The sequence below is a fragment of the Dendrobates tinctorius genome, unplaced genomic scaffold (genome assembly GCF_039654945.1).
Source record: "Dendrobates tinctorius isolate UK_male_01 unplaced genomic scaffold, ASM3965494v1 ptg000350l, whole genome shotgun sequence".
Lineage (NCBI taxonomy): Eukaryota > Metazoa > Chordata > Amphibia > Anura > Dendrobatidae > Dendrobates > Dendrobates tinctorius.
Window position 1 is genome coordinate 2,660,200 of NW_027362016.1, and position 19,850 is coordinate 2,680,049.

The following is a 19,850-nucleotide window of genomic DNA, read 5'->3' on the forward strand; positions in this document are numbered from 1 at the left end:
AACGGTAACTTTTTCCTTTTGAACACATGAATGTTTTTTAGTAATTTTTCCTCTATTTTGTTTTATTTCAGATTGACTTAGCTGTAAGAGGATTAAAAGGTAACCTGATAGCTGAAACAGACAGCACTTATCAGACACTAGCTGAATGATTATATTCAGCTTGTTTGACTTTGAAACACTGAGGCATTACTGAGACAAATGTCCTTAAAAAATATGCTGTGGACAAAGTCAAAAAGGCAAAAAACACAAGCTCCACACAGGTCCGTCATCTTTAATTTGAAATATAGGAGGTTTCTACTTTAATGGTGAGACAAAGCATCTACATATTTGACATTGCTCCAGTGAGTAGAGCCCACTTAAAAATGTATGGGTTGCTTGTCTCTGCAAGCAAAAGCTGGGCACTAAACTGGCACACTTGCAATGCTGGATGGTTCAGAGTGAAAACACCTATAGGCTGACAATAGTAATTGCAGGTGTTGATTAACTCATTGTGCAAAATAATTTCTAAAATGTGGTCACTTTGGGAGGTTTTCTGCTTTTTTGGTACTCTGCAAATTTCATCTGCAAGGTATTCCTGCAAAATCTGCATTGCAAAACCCAAATAGGGCTCTTCCTTTCAAAGCCCTGCTGTGTGGCCAAACAGTAGTTTCTGAAGAAATGTGGTGCATCACCGCATTTGTGAGAAATCTAACATTTCTAATATCCAAACAAAATAAATTGAGGTTTAAAAATTAATGCAGACGAAAAGTACGCATATAAAAAATGTTATTTATTGACTTTTTTGGGGTGGTGTGACAAGTTTTTAATCACAAGGAATGGTAACATTTCTGCTGACTAGCATGGAAGGAGTTAAGTTCCAATTGCATATCGAAGTCAGGATGGCCGAGCGGTCTAAGGCGCTGTGTTCAGGTCGCAGTCTCCCCTGGAGGTGTGGGTGCAAATCCCACTTCTGACATCAACATTTATTTTCAAGAAATTTTATCTTCATTTATTGATTAGATGAGGTCAAACAAAACTTAGTAATGTGGTTTTGAAAAATTTCCTGAGAGTCTTTTGAGTGAATCTGAATTTGTCCTCTCAAAAAAGAACTCTAGGAACATCAAACAGATTTTTTGTGCATATGTCTGTTGTTCTATTGGCACTAGAAAAATCCTTTGGACAGTCAATGAGGAGGGACTATTTCACCTCTTTGTGTTCTCTGTCCCTATTAGGGTAGGGAATCAACCTTCTACAGTGCTGTCATGAAATATATCTAGAAACGGATTTGCTGGTAAGTCTACTTTCATAGTTTTCACCTCATGCATCAATAGACCATAACGATACTTAATAAACAAAAACTTAACAAGTAGGTAATCATAGTTTAAAAAATGTGAAATGCCCATGTCCTTCTGACATGTTTCAGCACATTTTGGGACAAATGGTCTCACTTTTAACAATCAATAAAATATTTTCTCTAATTTTTTGTCTCTTTTTTGCTCCAATTGTTTGCATCTCATAAAAAATAAAACTTGATGTAACATTATGCATGCAAATTGTGTTTTATGTGCGACCATGACCTATTCTAGAAGCACAGGGTCAGAATTATACTGGTGCATGGAGACAAACTGAAAATGTAAAAATTCAATGGCAAAATTGCTGTCTTTTTCTACTCATTCACAAATAGTTAATGAATGTTATTAAATATGTACAGCAAAATGGAAGGCGTTTCAAATAGAAATCATGCTTCAAAAAACAGTCAAATGAAAAATTATAATATATCCCTCCAGGTGAAACACTTGACATTTGCAGAGTGTCAAACCCCCCAGAAAATGTATAGATATGGCCGAAATAGCTCAGTTGGGAGAGCGTTAGACTGAAGATCTAATGGTCCCGGGTTTCGGCAAAATGCTTTTTCTTCACCGTTTACATTTTAAGGAGATATTAAACAAAGCACATGGGCTGATCATGATCAAAAGGCCTAAAAATCTTAACTATCTACAGAAAACAAAATGTTAAAAATTTGAGAAACGGTAACTTTTTCCTTTTGAACACATGAATGTTTTTTAGTAATTTTTCCTCTATTTTGTTTTATTTCAGATTGACTTAGCTGTAAGAGGATTAAAAGGTAACCTGATAGCTGAAACAGACAGCACTTATCAGACACTAGCTGAATGATTATAGTCAGCTTGTTTGACTTTGAAACACTGAGGCATTACTGAGACAAATGTCCTTAAAAAATATGCTGTGGACAAAGTCAAAAAGGCAAAAAACACAAGCTCCACACAGGTCCGTCATCTTTAATTTGAAATATAGGAGGTTTCTACTTTAATGGTGAGACAAAGCATCTACATATTTGACATTGCTCCAGTGAGTAGAGCCCACTTAAAAATGTATGGGTTGCTTGTCTCTGCAAGCAAAAGCTGGGCACTAAACTGGCATACTTGCAATGCTGGATGGTTCAGAGTGAAAACACCTATAGGCTGACAATAGTAATTGCAGGTGTTGATTAACTCATTGTGCAAAATAATTTCTAAAATGTGGTCACTTTGGGAGGTTTTCTGCTGTTTTGGTACTCTGCAAATTTCATCTGCAAGGCATTCCTGCAAAATCTGCATTGCAAAACCCAAATAGGGCTCTTCCTTTCAAAGCCCTGCTGTGTGGCCAAACAGTAGTTTCTGAAGAAATGTGGTGCATCACCCCATTTGTGAGAAATCTAACATTTCTAATATCCAAACAAAATAAATGGAGGTTTAAAAATTAATGCAGACGAAAAGTACGCATATAAAAAATGTTATTTATTGACTTTTTTGGGGTGGTGTGACAAGTTTTTAATCACAAGGAATGGTAACATTTCTGCTGACTAGCATGGAAGGAGTTAAGTTCCAATTGCATATCGAAGTCAGGATGGCCGAGCGGTCTAAGGCGCTGTGTTCAGGTCGCAGTCTCCCCTGGAGGTGTGGGTGCAAATCCCACTTCTGACATCAACATTTATTTTCAAGAAACTTTATCTTCATTTATTGATTACATGAGGTCAAACAAAACTTAGTAATGTGGTTTTGAAAAATTTCCTGAGAGTCTTTGGAGTGAATCTGAATTTGTCCTCTCAAAAAAGAACTCTAGGAACATCAAACAGATTTTTTGTGCATATGTCTGTTGTTCTTTTGGCACTAGAAAAATCCTTTGGACAGTCAATGAGGAGGGACTATTTCACCTCTTTGTGTTCTCTGTCCCTATTAGGGTAGGGAATCAACCTTCTACAGTGCTGTCATGAAATATATCTAGAAACGGATTTGCTGGTAAGTCTACTTTCATAGTTTTCACCTCATGCATCAATAGACCATAACGATACTTAATAAACAAAAACTTAACAAGTAGGTAATCATAGTTTAAAAAATGTGAAATGCCCATGTCCTTCTGACATGTTTCAGCACATTTTGGGACAAATGGTCTCACTTTTAACAATCAATAAAATATTTTCTCTAAATTTTTGTCTCTTTTTTGCCCCAATTGTTTGCATCTCATAAAAAATAAAACTTGATGTAACATTATGCATGCAAATTGTGTTTTATGTGCGACCATGACCTATTCTAGAAGCACAGGGTCAGAATTATACTGGTGCATGGAGACAAACTGAAAATGTAAAAATTCAATGGCAAAATTGCTGTATTTTTCTACTCATTCACAAATAGTTAATGAATGTTATTAAATATGTACAGCAAAATGGAAGGCGTTTCAAATAGAAATCATGCTTCAAAAAACAGTCAAATGAAAAATTATAATATATCCCTCCAGGTGTGACACTTGACATTTGCAGAGTGTCAAACCCCCCAGAAAATGTATAGATATGGCCGAAATAGCTCAGTTGGGAGAGCGTTAGACTGAAGATCTAATGGTCCCGGGTTTCGGCAAAATGCTTTTTCTTCACCGTTTACATTTTAAGGAGATATTAAACAAAGCACATTGGCTGATCATGATCAAAAGGCCTAAAAATCTTAACTATCTACAGAAAACAAAATGTTAAAAATTTGAGAAACGGTAACTTTTTCCTTTTGAACACATGAATGTTTTTTAGTAATTTTTCCTCTATTTTGTTTTATTTCAGATTGACTTAGCTGTAAGAGGATTAAAAGGTAACCTGATAGCTGAAACAGACAGCACTTATCAGACACTAGCTGAATGATTATAGTCAGCTTGTTTGACTTTGAAACACTGAGGCATTACTGAGACAAATGTCCTTAAAAAATATGCTGTGGACAAAGTCAAAAAGGCAAAAAACACAAGCTCCACACAGGTCCGTCATCTTTAATTTGAAATATAGGAGGTTTCTACTTTAATGGTGAGACAAAGCATCTACATATTTGACATTGCTCCAGTGAGTAGAGCCCACTTAAAAATGTATGGGTTGCTTGTCTCTGCAAGCAAAAGCTGGGCACTAAACTGGCATACTTGCAATGCTGGATGGTTCAGAGTGAAAACACCTATAGGCTGACAATAGTAATTGCAGGTGTTGATTAACTCATTGTGCAAAATAATTTCTAAAATGTGGTCACTTTGGGAGGTTTTCTGCTGTTTTGGTACTATGCAAATTTCATCTGCAAGGTATTCCTGCAAAATCCTGCATAAAATGTTGGGAGAGCGTTAGACTGAAGATCTAAAGGTCCCTGGTCCAATCCCGGGTTTCGGCAAAATGCTTTTTCTTCACCGTTTACATTTTAAGGAGATATTAAACAAAGCACATGGATTGATCATGATCAAAAGGCCTAAAAATCTTAACTATCTACAGAAAACAAAATGTTAAAAATTTGAGAAACGGTAACTTTTTCCTTTTGAACACATGAATGTTTTTTAGTAATTTTTCCTCTATTTTGTCGCAGTCTCAGGTCGCAGTCTCCCCTGGAGGCGTGGGTTCAAATCCCACTTCTGACATCAACATTTAATTTCAAGAAACTTTATCTTCATTTATTGATTAGATGAGGTCAAACAAAACTTAGTAATGTGGTTTTGAAAAATTTCCTGAGAGTCTTTGGAGTGAATCTGAATTTGTCCTCTCAAAAAAGAACTCTAGGAACATCAAACAGATTTTTTGTGCATATGTCTGTTGTTCTTTTGGCACTAGAAAAATCCTTTGGACAGTCAATGAGGAGGGACTATTTCACCTCTTTGTGTTCTCTGTCCCTATTAGGGTAGGGAATCAACCTTCTACAGTGCTGTCATGAAATATATCTAGAAACGGATTTGCTGGTAAGTCTACTTTCATAGTTTTCACCTCATACATCAATAGACCATAACGATACTTAATAAACAAAAACTTAACAAGTAGGTAATCATAGTTTAAAAAATGTGAAATGCCCATGTCATTCTGACATGTTTCAGCACATTTTGGGACAAATGGTCTCACTTTTAACAATCAATAAAATATTTTCTCTAAATTTTTGTCTCTTTTTTGCTCCAATTGTTTGCATCTCATAAAAAATAAAACTTGATGTAACATTATGCATGCAAATTGTGTTTTATGTGCGACCATGACCTATTCTAGAAGCACAGGGTCAGAATTATACTGGTGCATGGAGACAAACTGAAAATGTAAAAATTCAATGGCAAAATTGCTGTCTTTTTCTACTCATTCACAAATAGTTAATGAATGTTATTAAATATGTACAGCAAAATGGAAGGCGTTTCAAATAGAAATCATGCTTCAAAAAACAGTCAAATGAAAAATTATAATATATCCCTCCAGGTGTGACACTTGACATTTGCAGAGTGTCAAACCCCCATAAAATGTTGGGAGAGCGTTAGACTGAAGATCTAAAGGTCCCTGGTCCAATCCCGGGTTTCGGCAAATTCTTTTTCTTCACCGTTTACATTTTAAGGAGATATTAAACAAAGCACATGGATTGATCATGATCAAAAGGCCTAAAAATCTTAACTATCTACAGAAAACAAAATGTTAAAAATTTGAGAAACGGTAACTTTTTCCTTTTGAACACATGAATGTTTTTTAGTAATTTTTCCTCTATTTTGTCGCAGTGGCAGGTCGCAGTCTCCCCTGGAGGCGTGGGTTCAAATCCCACTTCTGACATCAACATTTAATTTCAAGAAACTTTATCTTCATTTATTGATTAGATGAGGTCAAACAAAACTTAGTAATGTGGTTTTGAAAAATTTCCTGAGAGTCTTTGGAGTGAATCTGAATTTGTCCTCTCAAAAAAGAACTCTAGGAACATCAAACAGATTTTTTGTGCATATGTCTGTTGTTCTTTTGGCACTAGAAAAATCCTTTGGACAGTCAATGAGGAGGGACTATTTCACCTCTTTGTGTTCTCTGTCCCTATTAGGGTAGGGAATCAACCTTCTACAGTGCTGTCATGAAATATATCTAGAAACGGATTTGCTGGTAAGTCTACTTTCATAGTTTTCACCTCATACATCAAAAGACCATAATGATACTTAATAAACAAAAACTTAACAAGTAGGTAATCATAGTTTAAAAAATGTGAAATGCCCATGTCCTTCTGACATGTTTCAGCACATTTTGGGACAAATGGTCTCACTTTTAACAATCAATAAAATATTTTCTCTAAATTTTTGTCTCTTTTTTGCTCCAATTGTTTGCATCTCATAAAAAATAAAACTTGATGTAACATTATGCATGCAAATTGTGTTTTATGTGCGACCATGACCTATTCTAGAAGCACAGGGTCAGAATTATACTGGTGCATGGAGACAAACTGAAAATGTAAACATTCAATGGCAAAATTGCTGTCTTTTTCTACTCATTCACAAATAGTTAATTAATGTTATTAAATATGTACAGCAAAATGGAAGGCGTTTCAAATAGAAATCATGCTTCAAAAAACAGTCAAATGAAAAATTATAATATATCCCTCCAGGTGTGACACTTGACATTTGCAGAGTGTCAAACCCCCCATAAAATGTTGGGAGAGCGTTAGACTGAAGATCTAAAGGTCCCTGGTCCAATCCCGGGTTTCGGCAAAATGCTTTTTCTTCACCGTTTACATTTTAAGGAGATATTAAACAAAGCACATGGATTGATCATGATCAAAAGGCCTAAAAATCTTAACTATCTACAGGAAACAAAATGTTAAAAATTTGAGAAACGGTAACTTTTTCCTTTTGAACACATGAATGTTTTTTAGTAATTTTTCCTCTATTTTGTCGCAGTCGCAGGTCGCAGTCTCCCCTGGAGGCGTGGGTTCAAATCCCACTTCTGACATCAACATTTAATTTCAAGAAACTTTATCTTCATTTGTTGATTAGATGAGGTCAAACAAGACTTAGTACTGTGGTTTTGAAAAATTTCCTGAGAGTCTTTGGAGTGAATCTGAATTTGTCCTCTCAAAAAAGAACTCTAGGAACATCAAACAGATTTTTTGTGCATATGTCTGTTGTTCTTTTGGCACTAGAAAAATCCTTTGGACAGTCAATGAGGAGGGACTATTTCACCTCTTTGTGTTCTCTGTCCCTATTAGGGTAGGGAATCAACCTTCTACAGTGCTGTCATGAAATATATCTAGAAACGGATTTGCTGGTAAGTCTACTTTCATAGTTTTCACCTCATACATCAATAGACCATAACGATACTTAATAAACAAAAACTTAACAAGTAGGTAATCATAGTTTAAAAAATGTGAAATGCCCATGTCCTTCTGACATGTTTCAGCACATTTTGGGACAAATGGTCTCACTTTTAACAGTCAATAAAATATTTTCTCTAAATTTTTGTCTCTTTTTTGCTCCAATTGTTTGCATCTCATAAAAAATAAAACTTGATGTAACATTATGCATGCAAATTGTGTTTTATGTGCGACCATGACCTATTCTAGAAGCACAGGGTCAGAATTATACTGGTGCATGGAGACAAACTGAAAATGTAAAAATTCAATGGCAAAATTGCTGTCTTTTTCTACTCATTCACAAATAGTTAATGAATGTTATTAAATATGTACAGCAAAATGGAAGGCGTTTCAAATAGAAATCATGCTTCAAAAAACAGTCAAATGAAAAATTATAATATATCCCTCCAGGTGTAACACTTGACATTTGCAGAGTGTCAAACCCCCCAGAAAATGTTGGGAGAGCGTTAGACTGAAGATCTAAAGGTCCCTGGTCCAATCCCGGGTTTCGGCAAAATGCTTTTTCTTCACCGTTTACATTTTAAGGAGATATTAACCAAAGCACATGGATTGATCATGATCAAAAGGCCTAAAAATCTTAACTATCTACAGAAAACAAAATGTTAAAAATTTGAGAAACGGTAACTTTTTCCTTTTGAACACATGAATGTTTTTTAGTAATTTTTCCTCTATTTTGTCGCAGTCGCAGGTCGCAGTCTCCCCTGGAGGCGTGGGTTCAAATCCCACTTCTGACATCAACATTTAATTTCAAGAAACTTTATCTTCATTTATTGATTAGATGAGGTCAAACAAAACTTAGTAATGTGGTTTTGAAAAATTTCCTGAGAGTCTTTGGAGTGAATCTGAATTTGTCCTCTCAAAAAAGAACTCTAGGAACATCAAACAGATTTTTTGTGCATATGTCTGTTGTTCTTTTGGCACTAGAAAAATCCTTTGGACAGTCAATGAGGAGGGACTATTTCACCTCTTTGTGTTCTCTGTCCCTATTAGGGTAGGGAATCAACCTTCTACAGTGCTGTCATGAAATATATCTAGAAACGGATTTGCTGGTAAGTCTACTTTCATAGTTTTCACCTCATACATCAATAGACCATAACGATACTTAATAAACAAAAACTTAACAAGTAGGTAATCATAGTTTAAAAAATGTGAAAAGCCCATGTCCTTCTGACATGTTTCAGCACATTTTGGGACAAATGGTCTCACTTTTAACATTAACAATCAATAAAATATTTTCTCTAAATTTTTGTCTCTTTTTTGCTCCAATTGTTTGCATCTCATAAAAAATAAAACTTGATGTAACATTATGCATGCAAATTGTGTTTTATGTGCGACCATGACCTATTCTAGAAGCACAGGGTCAGAATTATACTGGTGCATGGAGACAAACTGAAAATGTAAAAATTCAATGGCAAAATTGCTGTCTTTTTCTACTCATTCACAAATAGTTAATGAATGTTATTAAATATGTACAGCAAAATGGAAGGCGTTTCAAATAGAAATCATGCTTCAAAAAACAGTCAAATGAAAAATTATAATATATCCCTCCAGGTGTAACACTTGACATTTGCAGAGTGTCAAACCCCCCAGAAAATGTTGGGAGAGCGTTAGACTGAAGATCTAAAGGTCCCTGGTCCAATCCCGGGTTTCGGCAAAATGCTTTTTCTTCACCGTTTACATTTTAAGGAGATATTAAACAAAGCACATGGATTGATCATGATCAAAAGGCCTAAAAATCTTAACTATCTACAGAAAACAAAATGTTAAAAATTTGAGAAACGGTAACTTTTTCCTTTTGAACACATGAATGTTTTTTAGTAATTTTTCCTCTATTTTGTCGCAGTCGCAGGTCGCAGTCTCCCCTGGAGGCGTGGGTTCAAATCCCACTTCTGACATCAACATTTAATTTCAAGAAACTTTATCTTCATTTATTGATTAGATGAGGTCAAACAAGACTTAGTAATGTGGTTTTGAAAAATTTCCTGAGAGTCTTTGGAGTGAATCTGAATTTGTCCTCTCAAAAAAGAACTCTAGGAACATCAAACAGATTTTTTGTGCATATGTCTGTTGTTCTTTTGGCAATAGAAAAATCCTTTGGACAGTCAATGAGGAGGGACTATTTCACCTCTTTGTGTTCTCTGTCCCTATTAGGGTAGGGAATCAACCTTCTACAGTGCTGTCATGAAATATATCTAGAAACGGATTTGCTGGTAAGTCTACTTTCATAGTTTTCACCTCATACATCAATAGACCATAACGATACTTAATAAACAAAAACTTAACAAGTAGGTAATCATAGTTTAAAAAATGTGAAATGCCCATGTCCTTCTGACATGTTTCAGCACATTTTGGGACAAATGGTCTCACTTTTAACAGTCAATAAAATATTTTCTCTAAATTTTTGTCTCTTTTTTGCTCCAATTGTTTGCATCTCATAAAAAATAAAACTTGATGTAACATTATGCATGCAAATTGTGTTTTATGTGCGACCATGACCTATTCTAGAAGCACAGGGTCAGAATTATACTGGTGCATGGAGACAAACTGAAAATGTAAAAATTCAATGGCAAAATTGCTGTCTTTTTCTACTCATTCACAAATAGTTAATGAATGTTATTAAATATGTACAGCAAAATGGAAGGCGTTTCAAATAGAAATCATGCTTCAAAAAACAGTCAAATGAAAAATTATAATATATCCCTCCAGGTGTGACACTTGACATTTGCAGAGTGTCAAACCCCCCATAAAATGTTGGGAGAGCGTTAGACTGAAGATCTAAAGGTCCCTGGTCCAATCCCGGGTTTCGGCAAAATGCTTTTTCTTCACCGTTTACATTTCAAGGAGATATTAAACAAAGCACATGGATTGATCATGATCAAAAGGCCTAAAAATCTTAACTATCTACAGAAAACAAAATGTTAAAAATTTGAGAAACGGTAACTTTTTCCTTTTGAACACATGAATGTTTCTTAGTAATTTTTCCTCTATTTTGTCGCAGTCGCAGGTCGCAGTCTCCCCTGGAGGCGTGGGTTCAAATCCCACTTCTGACATCAACATTTAATTTCAAGAAACTTTATCTTCATTTATTGATTAGATGAGGTCAAACAAAACTTAGTAATGTGGTTTTGAAAAATTTCCTGAGAGTCTTTGGAGTGAATCTGAATTTGTCCTCTCAAAAAAGAACTCTAGGAACATCAAACAGATTTTTTGTGCATGTCTGTTGTTCTTTTGGCACTAGAAAAATCCTTTGGACAGTCAATGAGGAGGGACTATTTCACCTCTTTGTGTTCTCTGTCCCTATTAGGGTAGGGAATCAACCTTCTACAGTGCTGTCATGAAATATATCTAGAAACGGATTTGCTGGTAAGTCTACTTTCATAGTTTTCACCTCATGCATCAATAGACCATAACGATACTTAATAAACAAAAACTTAACAAGTAGGTAATCATAGTTTAAAAAATGTGAAATGCCCATGTCCTTCTGACATGTTTCAGCACATTTTGGGACAAATGGTCTCACTTTTAACAATCAATAAAATATTTTCTCTAAATTTTTGTCTCTTTTTTGCTCCAATTGTTTGCATCTCATAAAAAATAAAACTTGATGTAACATTATGCATGCAAATTGTGTTTTATGTGCGACCATGACCTATTCTAGAAGCACAGGGTCAGAATTATACTGGTGCATGGAGACAAACTGAAAATGTAAAAATTCAATGGCAAAATTGCTGTCTTTTTCTACTCATTCACAAATAGTTAATGAATGTTATTAAATATGTACAGCAAAATGGAAGGCGTTTCAAATAGAAATCATGCTTCAAAAAACAGTCAAATGAAAAATTATAATATATCCCTCCAGGTGTGACACTTGACATTTGCAGAGTGTCAAACCCCCCAGAAAATGTATAGATATGGCCGAAATAGCTCAGTTGGGAGAGCGTTAGACTGAAGATCTAAAGGTCCCGGGTTTCGGCAAAATGCTTTTTCTTCACCGTTTACATTTTAAGGAGATATTAAACAAAGCACATGGGCTGATCATGATCAAAAGGCCTAAAAATCTTAACTATCTACAGAAAACAAAATGTTAAAAATTTGAGAAACGGTAACTTTTTCCTTTTGAACACATGAATGTTTTTTAGTAATTTTTCCTCTATTTTGTTTTATTTCAGATTGACTTAGCTGTAAGAGGATTAAAAGGTAACCTGATAGCTGAAACAGACAGCACTTATCAGACACTAGCTGAATGATTATAGTCAGCTTGTTTGACTTTGAAACACTGAGGCATTACTGAGACAAATGTCCTTAAAAAATATGCTGTGGACAAAGTCAAAAAGGCAAAAAACACAAGCTCCACACAGGTCCGTCATCTTTAATTTGAAATATAGGAGGTTTCTACTTTAATGGTGAGACAAAGCATCTACATATTTGACATTGCTCCAGTGAGTAGAGCCCACTTAAAAATGTATGGGTTGCTTGTCTCTGCAAGCAAAAGCTGGGCACTAAACTGGCACACTTGCAATGCTGGATGGTTCAGAGTGAAAACACCTATAGGCTGACAATAGTAATTGCAGGTGTTGATTAACTCATTGTGCAAAATAATTTCTAAAATGTGGTCACTTTGGGAGGTTTTCTGCTGTTTTGGTACTCTGCAAATTTCATCTGCAAGGTATTCCTGCAAAATCTGCATTGCAAAACCCAAATAGGGCTCTTCCTTTCAAAGCCCTGCTGTGTGGCCAAACAGTAGTTTCTGAAGAAATGTGGTGCATCACCGCATTTGTGAGAAATCTAACATTTCTAATATCCAAACAAAATAAATGGAGGTTTAAAAATTAATGCAGACGAAAAGTACGCATATAAAAAATGTTATTTATTGACTTTTTTGGGGTGGTGTGACAAGTTTTTAATCACAAGGAATGGTAACATTTCTGCTGACTAGCATGGAAGGAGTTAAGTTCCAATTGCATATCGAAGTCAGGATGGCCGAGCGGTCTAAGGCGCTGTGTTCAGGTCGCAGTCTCCCCTGGAGGTGTGGGTGCAAATCCCACTTCTGACATCAACATTTATTTTCAAGAAACTTTATCTTCATTTATTGATTAGATGAGGTCAAACAAAACTTAGTAATGTGGTTTTGAAAAATTTCCTGAGAGTCTTTGGAGTGAATCTGAATTTGTCCTCTCAAAAAAGAACTCTAGGAACATCAAACAGATTTTTTGTGCATATGTCTGTTGTTCTTTTGGCACTAGAAAAATCCTTTGGACAGTCAATGAGGAGGGACTATTTCACCTCTTTGTGTTCTCTGTCCCTATTAGGGTAGGGAATCAACCTTCTACAGTGCTGTCATGAAATATATCTAGAAACGGATTTGCTGGTAAGTCTACTTTCATAGTTTTCACCTCATGCATCAATAGACCATAACGATACTTAATAAACAAAAACTTAACAAGTAGGTAATCATAGTTTAAAAAATGTGAAATGCCCATGTCCTTCTGACATGTTTCAGCACATTTTGGGACAAATGGTCTCACTTTTAACAATCAATAAAATATTTTCTCTAAAGTTTTGTCTCTTTTTTGCTCCAATTGTTTGCATCTCATAAAAAATAAAACTTGATGTAACATTATGCATGCAAATTGTGTTTTATGTGCGACCATGACCTATTCTAGAAGCACAGGGTCAGAATTATACTGGTGCATGGAGACAAACTGAAAATGTAAAAATTCAATGGCAAAATTGCTGTCTTTTTCTACTCATTCACAAATAGTTAATGAATGTTATTAAATATGTACAGCAAAATGGAAGGCGTTTCAAATAGAAATCATGCTTCAAAAAACAGTCAAATGAAAAATTATAATATATCCCTCCAGGTGTGACACTTGACATTTGCAGAGTGTCAAACCCCCCAGAAAATGTATAGATATGGCCGAAATAGCTCAGTTGGGAGAGCGTTAGACTGAAGATCTAATGGTCCCGGGTTTCGGCAAAATGCTTTTTCTTCACCGTTTACATTTTAAGGAGATATTAAACAAAGCACATTGGCTGATCATGATCAAAAGGCCTAAAAATCTTAACTATCTACAGAAAACAAAATGTTAAAAATTTGAGAAACGGTAACTTTTTCCTTTTGAACACATGAATGTTTTTTAGTAATTTTTCCTCTATTTTGTTTTATTTCAGATTGACTTAGCTGTAAGAGGATTAAAAGGTAACCTGATAGCTGAAACAGACAGCACTTATCAGACACTAGCTGAATGATTATAGTCAGCTTGTTTGACTTTGAAACACTGAGGCATTACTGAGACAAATGTCCTTAAAAAATATGCTGTGGACAAAGTCAAAAAGGCAAAAAACACAAGCTCCACACAGGTCCGTCATCTTTAATTTGAAATATAGGAGGTTTCTACTTTAATGGTGAGACAAAGCATCTACATATTTGACATTGCTCCAGTGAGTAGAGCCCACTTAAAAATGTATGGGTTGCTTGTCTCTGCAAGCAAAAGCTGGGCACTAAACTGGCATACTTGCAATGCTGGATGGTTCAGAGTGAAAACACCTATAGGCTGACAATAGTAATTGCAGGTGTTGATTAACTCATTGTGCAAAATAATTTCTAAAATGTGGTCACTTTGGGAGGTTTTCTGCTGTTTTGGTACTATGCAAATTTCATCTGCAAGGTATTCCTGCAAAATCCTGCATAAAATGTTGGGAGAGCGTTAGACTGAAGATCTAAAGGTCCCTGGTCCAATCCCGGGTTTCGGCAAAATGCTTTTTCTTCACCGTTTACATTTTAAGGAGATATTAAACAAAGCACATGGATTGATCATGATCAAAAGGCCTAAAAATCTTAACTATCTACAGAAAACAAAATGTTAAAAATTTGAGAAACGGTAACTTTTTCCTTTTGAACACATGAATGTTTTTTAGTAATTTTTCCTCTATTTTGTCGCAGTCTCAGGTCGCAGTCTCCCCTGGAGGCGTGGGTTCAAATCCCACTTCTGACATCAACATTTAATTTCAAGAAACTTTATCTTCATTTATTGATTAGATGAGGTCAAACAAAACTTAGTAATGTGGTTTTGAAAAATTTCCTGAGAGTCTTTGGAGTGAATCTGAATTTGTCCTCTCAAAAAAGAACTCTAGGAACATCAAACAGATTTTTTGTGCATATGTCTGTTGTTCTTTTGGCACTAGAAAAATCCTTTGGACAGTCAATGAGGAGGGACTATTTCACCTCTTTGTGTTCTCTGTCCCTATTAGGGTAGGGAATCAACCTTCTACAGTGCTGTCATGAAATATATCTAGAAACGGATTTGCTGGTAAGTCTACTTTCATAGTTTTCACCTCATACATCAATAGACCATAACGATACTTAATAAACAAAAACTTAACAAGTAGGTAATCATAGTTTAAAAAATGTGAAATGCCCATGTCATTCTGACATGTTTCAGCACATTTTGGGACAAATGGTCTCACTTTTAACAATCAATAATATATTTTCTCTAAATTTTTGTCTCTTTTTTGCTCCAATTGTTTGCATCTCATAAAAAATAAAACTTGATGTAACATTATGCATGCAAATTGTGTTTTATGTGCGACCATGACCTATTCTAGAAGCACAGGGTCAGAATTATACTGGTGCATGGAGACAAACTGAAAATGTAAAAATTCAATGGCAAAATTGCTGTCTTTTTCTACTCATTCACAAATAGTTAATGAATGTTATTAAATATGTACAGCAAAATGGAAGGCGTTTCAAATAGAAATCATGCTTCAAAAAACAGTCAAATGAAAAATTATAATATATCCCTCCAGGTGTGACACTTGACATTTGCAGAGTGTCAAACCCCCATAAAATGTTGGGAGAGCGTTAGACTGAAGATCTAAAGGTCCCTGGTCCAATCCCGGGTTTCGGCAAAATGCTTTTTCTTCACCGTTTACATTTTAAGGAGATATTAAACAAAGCACATGGATTGATCATGATCAAAAGGCCTAAAAATCTTAACTATCTACAGGAAACAAAATGTTAAAAATTTGAGAAACGGTAACTTTTTCCTTTTGAACACATGAATGTTTTTTAGTAATTTTTCCTCTATTTTGTCGCAGTCGCAGGTCGCAGTCTCCCCTGGAGGCGTGGGTTCAAATCCCACTTCTGACATCAACATTTAATTTCAAGAAACTTTATCTTCATTTGTTGATTAGATGAGGTCAAACAAGACTTAGTAATGTGGTTTTGAAAAATTTCCTGAGAGTCTTTGGAGTGAATCTGAATTTGTCCTCTCAAAAAAGAACTCTAGGAACATCAAACAGATTTTTTGTGCATATGTCTGTTGTTCTTTTGGCACTAGAAAAATCCTTTGGACAGTCAATGAGGAGGGACTATTTCACCTCTTTGTGTTCTCTGTCCCTATTAGGGTAGGGAATCAACCTTCTACAGTGCTGTCATGAAATATATCTAGAAACGGATTTGCTGGTAAGTCTACTTTCATAGTTTTCACCTCATACATCAATAGACCATAACGATACTTAATAAACAAAAACTTAACAAGTAGGTAATCATAGTTTAAAAAATGTGAAATGCCCATGTCCTTCTGACATGTTTCAGCACATTTTGGGACAAATGGTCTCACTTTTAACAGTCAATAAAATATTTTCTCTAAATTTTTGTCTCTTTTTTGCTCCAATTGTTTGCATCTCATAAAAAATAAAACTTGATGTAACATTATGCATGCAAATTGTGTTTTATGTGCGACCATGACCTATTCTAGAAGCACAGGGTCAGAATTATACTGGTGCATGGAGACAAACTGAAAATGTAAAAATTCAATGGCAAAATTGCTGTCTTTTTCTACTCATTCACAAATAGTTAATGAATGTTATTAAATATGTACAGCAAAATGGAAGGCGTTTCAAATAGAAATCATGCTTCAAAAAACAGTCAAATGAAAAATTATAATATATCCCTCCAGGTGTAACACTTGACATTTGCAGAGTGTCAAACCCCCCAGAAAATGTTGGGAGAGCGTTAGACTGAAGATCTAAAGGTCCCTGGTCCAATCCCGGGTTTCGGCAAAATGCGTTTTCTTCACCGTGTACATTTTAAGGAGATATTAACCAAAGCACATGGATTGATCATGATCAAAAGGCCTAAAAATCTTAACTATCTACAGAAAACAAAATGTTAAAAATTTGAGAAACGGTAACTTTTTCCTTTTGAACACATGAATGTTTTTTAGTAATTTTTCCTCTATTTTGTCGCAGTCGCAGGTCGCAGTCTCCCCTGGAGGCGTGGGTTCAAATCCCACTTCTGACATCAACATTTAATTTCAAGAAACTTTATCTTCATTTATTGATTAGATGAGGTCAAACAAAACTTAGTAATGTGGTTTTGAAAAATTTCCTGAGAGTCTTTGGAGTGAATCTGAATTTGTCCTCTCAAAAAAGAACTCTAGGAACATCAAACAGATTTTTTGTGCATATGTCTGTTGTTCTTTTGGCACTAGAAAAATCCTTTGGACAGTCAATGAGGAGGGACTATTTCACCTCTTTGTGTTCTCTGTCCCTATTAGGGTAGGGAATCAACCTTCTACAGTGCTGTCATGAAATATATCTAGAAACGGATTTGCTGGTAAGTCTACTTTCATAGTTTTCACCTCATACATCAATAGACCATAACGATACTTAATAAACAAAAACTTAACAAGTAGGTAATCATAGTTTAAAAAATGTGAAAAGCCCATGTCCTTCTGACATGTTTCAGCACATTTTGGGACAAATGGTCTCACTTTTAACATTAACAATCAATAAAATATTTTCTCTAAATTTTTGTCTCTTTTTTGCTCCAATTGTTTGCATCTCATAAAAAATAAAACTTGATGTAACATTATGCATGCAAATTGTGTTTTATGTGCGACCATGACCTATTCTAGAAGCACAGGGTCAGAATTATACTGGTGCATGGAGACAAACTGAAAATGTAAAAATTCAATGGCAAAATTGCTGTCTTTTTCTACTCATTCACAAATAGTTAATGAATGTTATTAAATATGTACAGCAAAATGGAAGGCGTTTCAAATAGAAATCATGCTTCAAAAAACAGTCAAATGAAAAATTATAATATATCCCTCCAGGTGTAACACTTGACATTTGCAGAGTGTCAAACCCCCCAGAAAATGTTGGGAGAGCGTTAGACTGAAGATCTAAAGGTCCCTGGTCCAATCCCGGGTTTCGGCAAAATGCTTTTTCTTCACCGTTTACATTTTAAGGAGATATTAAACAAAGCACATGGATTGATCATGATCAAAAGGCCTAAAAATCTTAACTATCTACAGAAAACAAAATGTTAAAAATTTGAGAAACGGTAACTTTTTCCTTTTGAACACATGAATGTTTTTTAGTAATTTTTCCTCTATTTTGTCGCAGTCGCAGGTCGCAGTCTCCCCTGGAGGCGTGGGTTCAAATCCCACTTCTGACATCAACATTTAATTTCAAGAAACTTTATCTTCATTTATTGATTAGATGAGGTCAAACAAGACTTAGTAATGTGGTTTTGAAAAATTTCCTGAGAGTCTTTGGAGTGAATCTGAATTTGTCCTCTCAAAAAAGAACTCTAGGAACATCAAACAGATTTTTTGTGCATATGTCTGTTGTTCTTTTGGCAATAGAAAAATCCTTTGGACAGTCAATGAGGAGGGACTATTTCACCTCTTTGTGTTCTCTGTCCCTATTAGGGTAGGGAATCAACCTTCTACAGTGCTGTCATGAAATATATCTAGAAACGGATTTGCTGGTAAGTCTACTTTCATAGTTTTCACCTCATACATCAATAGACCATAACGATACTTAATAAACAAAAACTTAACAAGTAGGTAATCATAGTTTAAAAAATGTGAAATGCCCATGTCCTTCTGACATGTTTCAGCACATTTTGGGACAAATGGTCTCACTTTTAACAGTCAATAAAATATTTTCTCTAAATTTTTGTCTCTTTTTTGCTCCAATTGTTTGCATCTCATAAAAAATAAAACTTGATGTAACATTATGCATGCAAATTGTGTTTTATGTGCGACCATGACCTATTCTAGAAGCACAGGGTCAGAATTATACTGGTGCATGGAGACAAACTGAAAATGTAAAAATTCAATGGCAAAATTGCTGTCTTTTTCTACTCATTCACAAATAGTTAATGAATGTTATTAAATATGTACAGCAAAATGGAAGGCGTTTCAAATAGAAATCATGCTTCAAAAAACAGTCAAATGAAAAATTATAATATATCCCTCCAGGTGTGACACTTGACATTTGCAGAGTGTCAAACCCCCCATAAAATGTTGGGAGAGCGTTAGACTGAAGATCTAAAGGTCCCTGGTCCAATCCCGGGTTTCGGCAAAATGCTTTTTCTTCACCGTTTACATTTCAAGGAGATATTAAACAAAGCACATGGATTGATCATGATCAAAAGGCCTAAAAATCTTAACTATCTACAGAAAACAAAATGTTAAAAATTTGAGAAACGGTAACTTTTTCCTTTTGAACACATGAATGTTTCTTAGTAATTTTTCCTCTATTTTGTCGCAGTCGCAGGTCGCAGTCTCCCCTGGAGGCGTGGGTTCAAATCCCACTTCTGACATCAACATTTAATTTCAAGAAACTTTATCTTCATTTATTGATTAGATGAGGTCAAACAAAACTTAGTAATGTGGTTTTGAAAAATTTCCTGAGAGTCTTTGGAGTGAATCTGAATTTGTCCTCTCAAAAAAGAACTCTAGGAACATCAAACAGATTTTTTGTGCATATGTCTGTTGTTCTTTTGGCACTAGAAAAATCCTTTGGACAGTCAATGAGGAGGGACTATTTCACCTCTTTGTGTTCTCTGTCCCTATTAGGGTAGGGAATCAACCTTCTACAGTGCTGTCATGAAATATATCTAGAAACGGATTTGCTGGTAAGTCTACTTTCATAGTTTTCACCTCATACATCAATAGACCATAACGATACTTAATAAACAAAAACTTAACAAGTAGGTAATCATAGTTTAAAAAATGTGAAATGCCCATGTCCTTCTGACATGTTTCAGCACATTTTGGGACAAATGGTCTCACTTTTAACAATCAATAAAATATTTTCTCTAAATTTTTGTCTCTTTTTTGCTCCAATTGTTTGCATCTCATAAAAAATAAAACTTGATGTAACATTATGCATGCAAATTGTGTTTTATGTGCG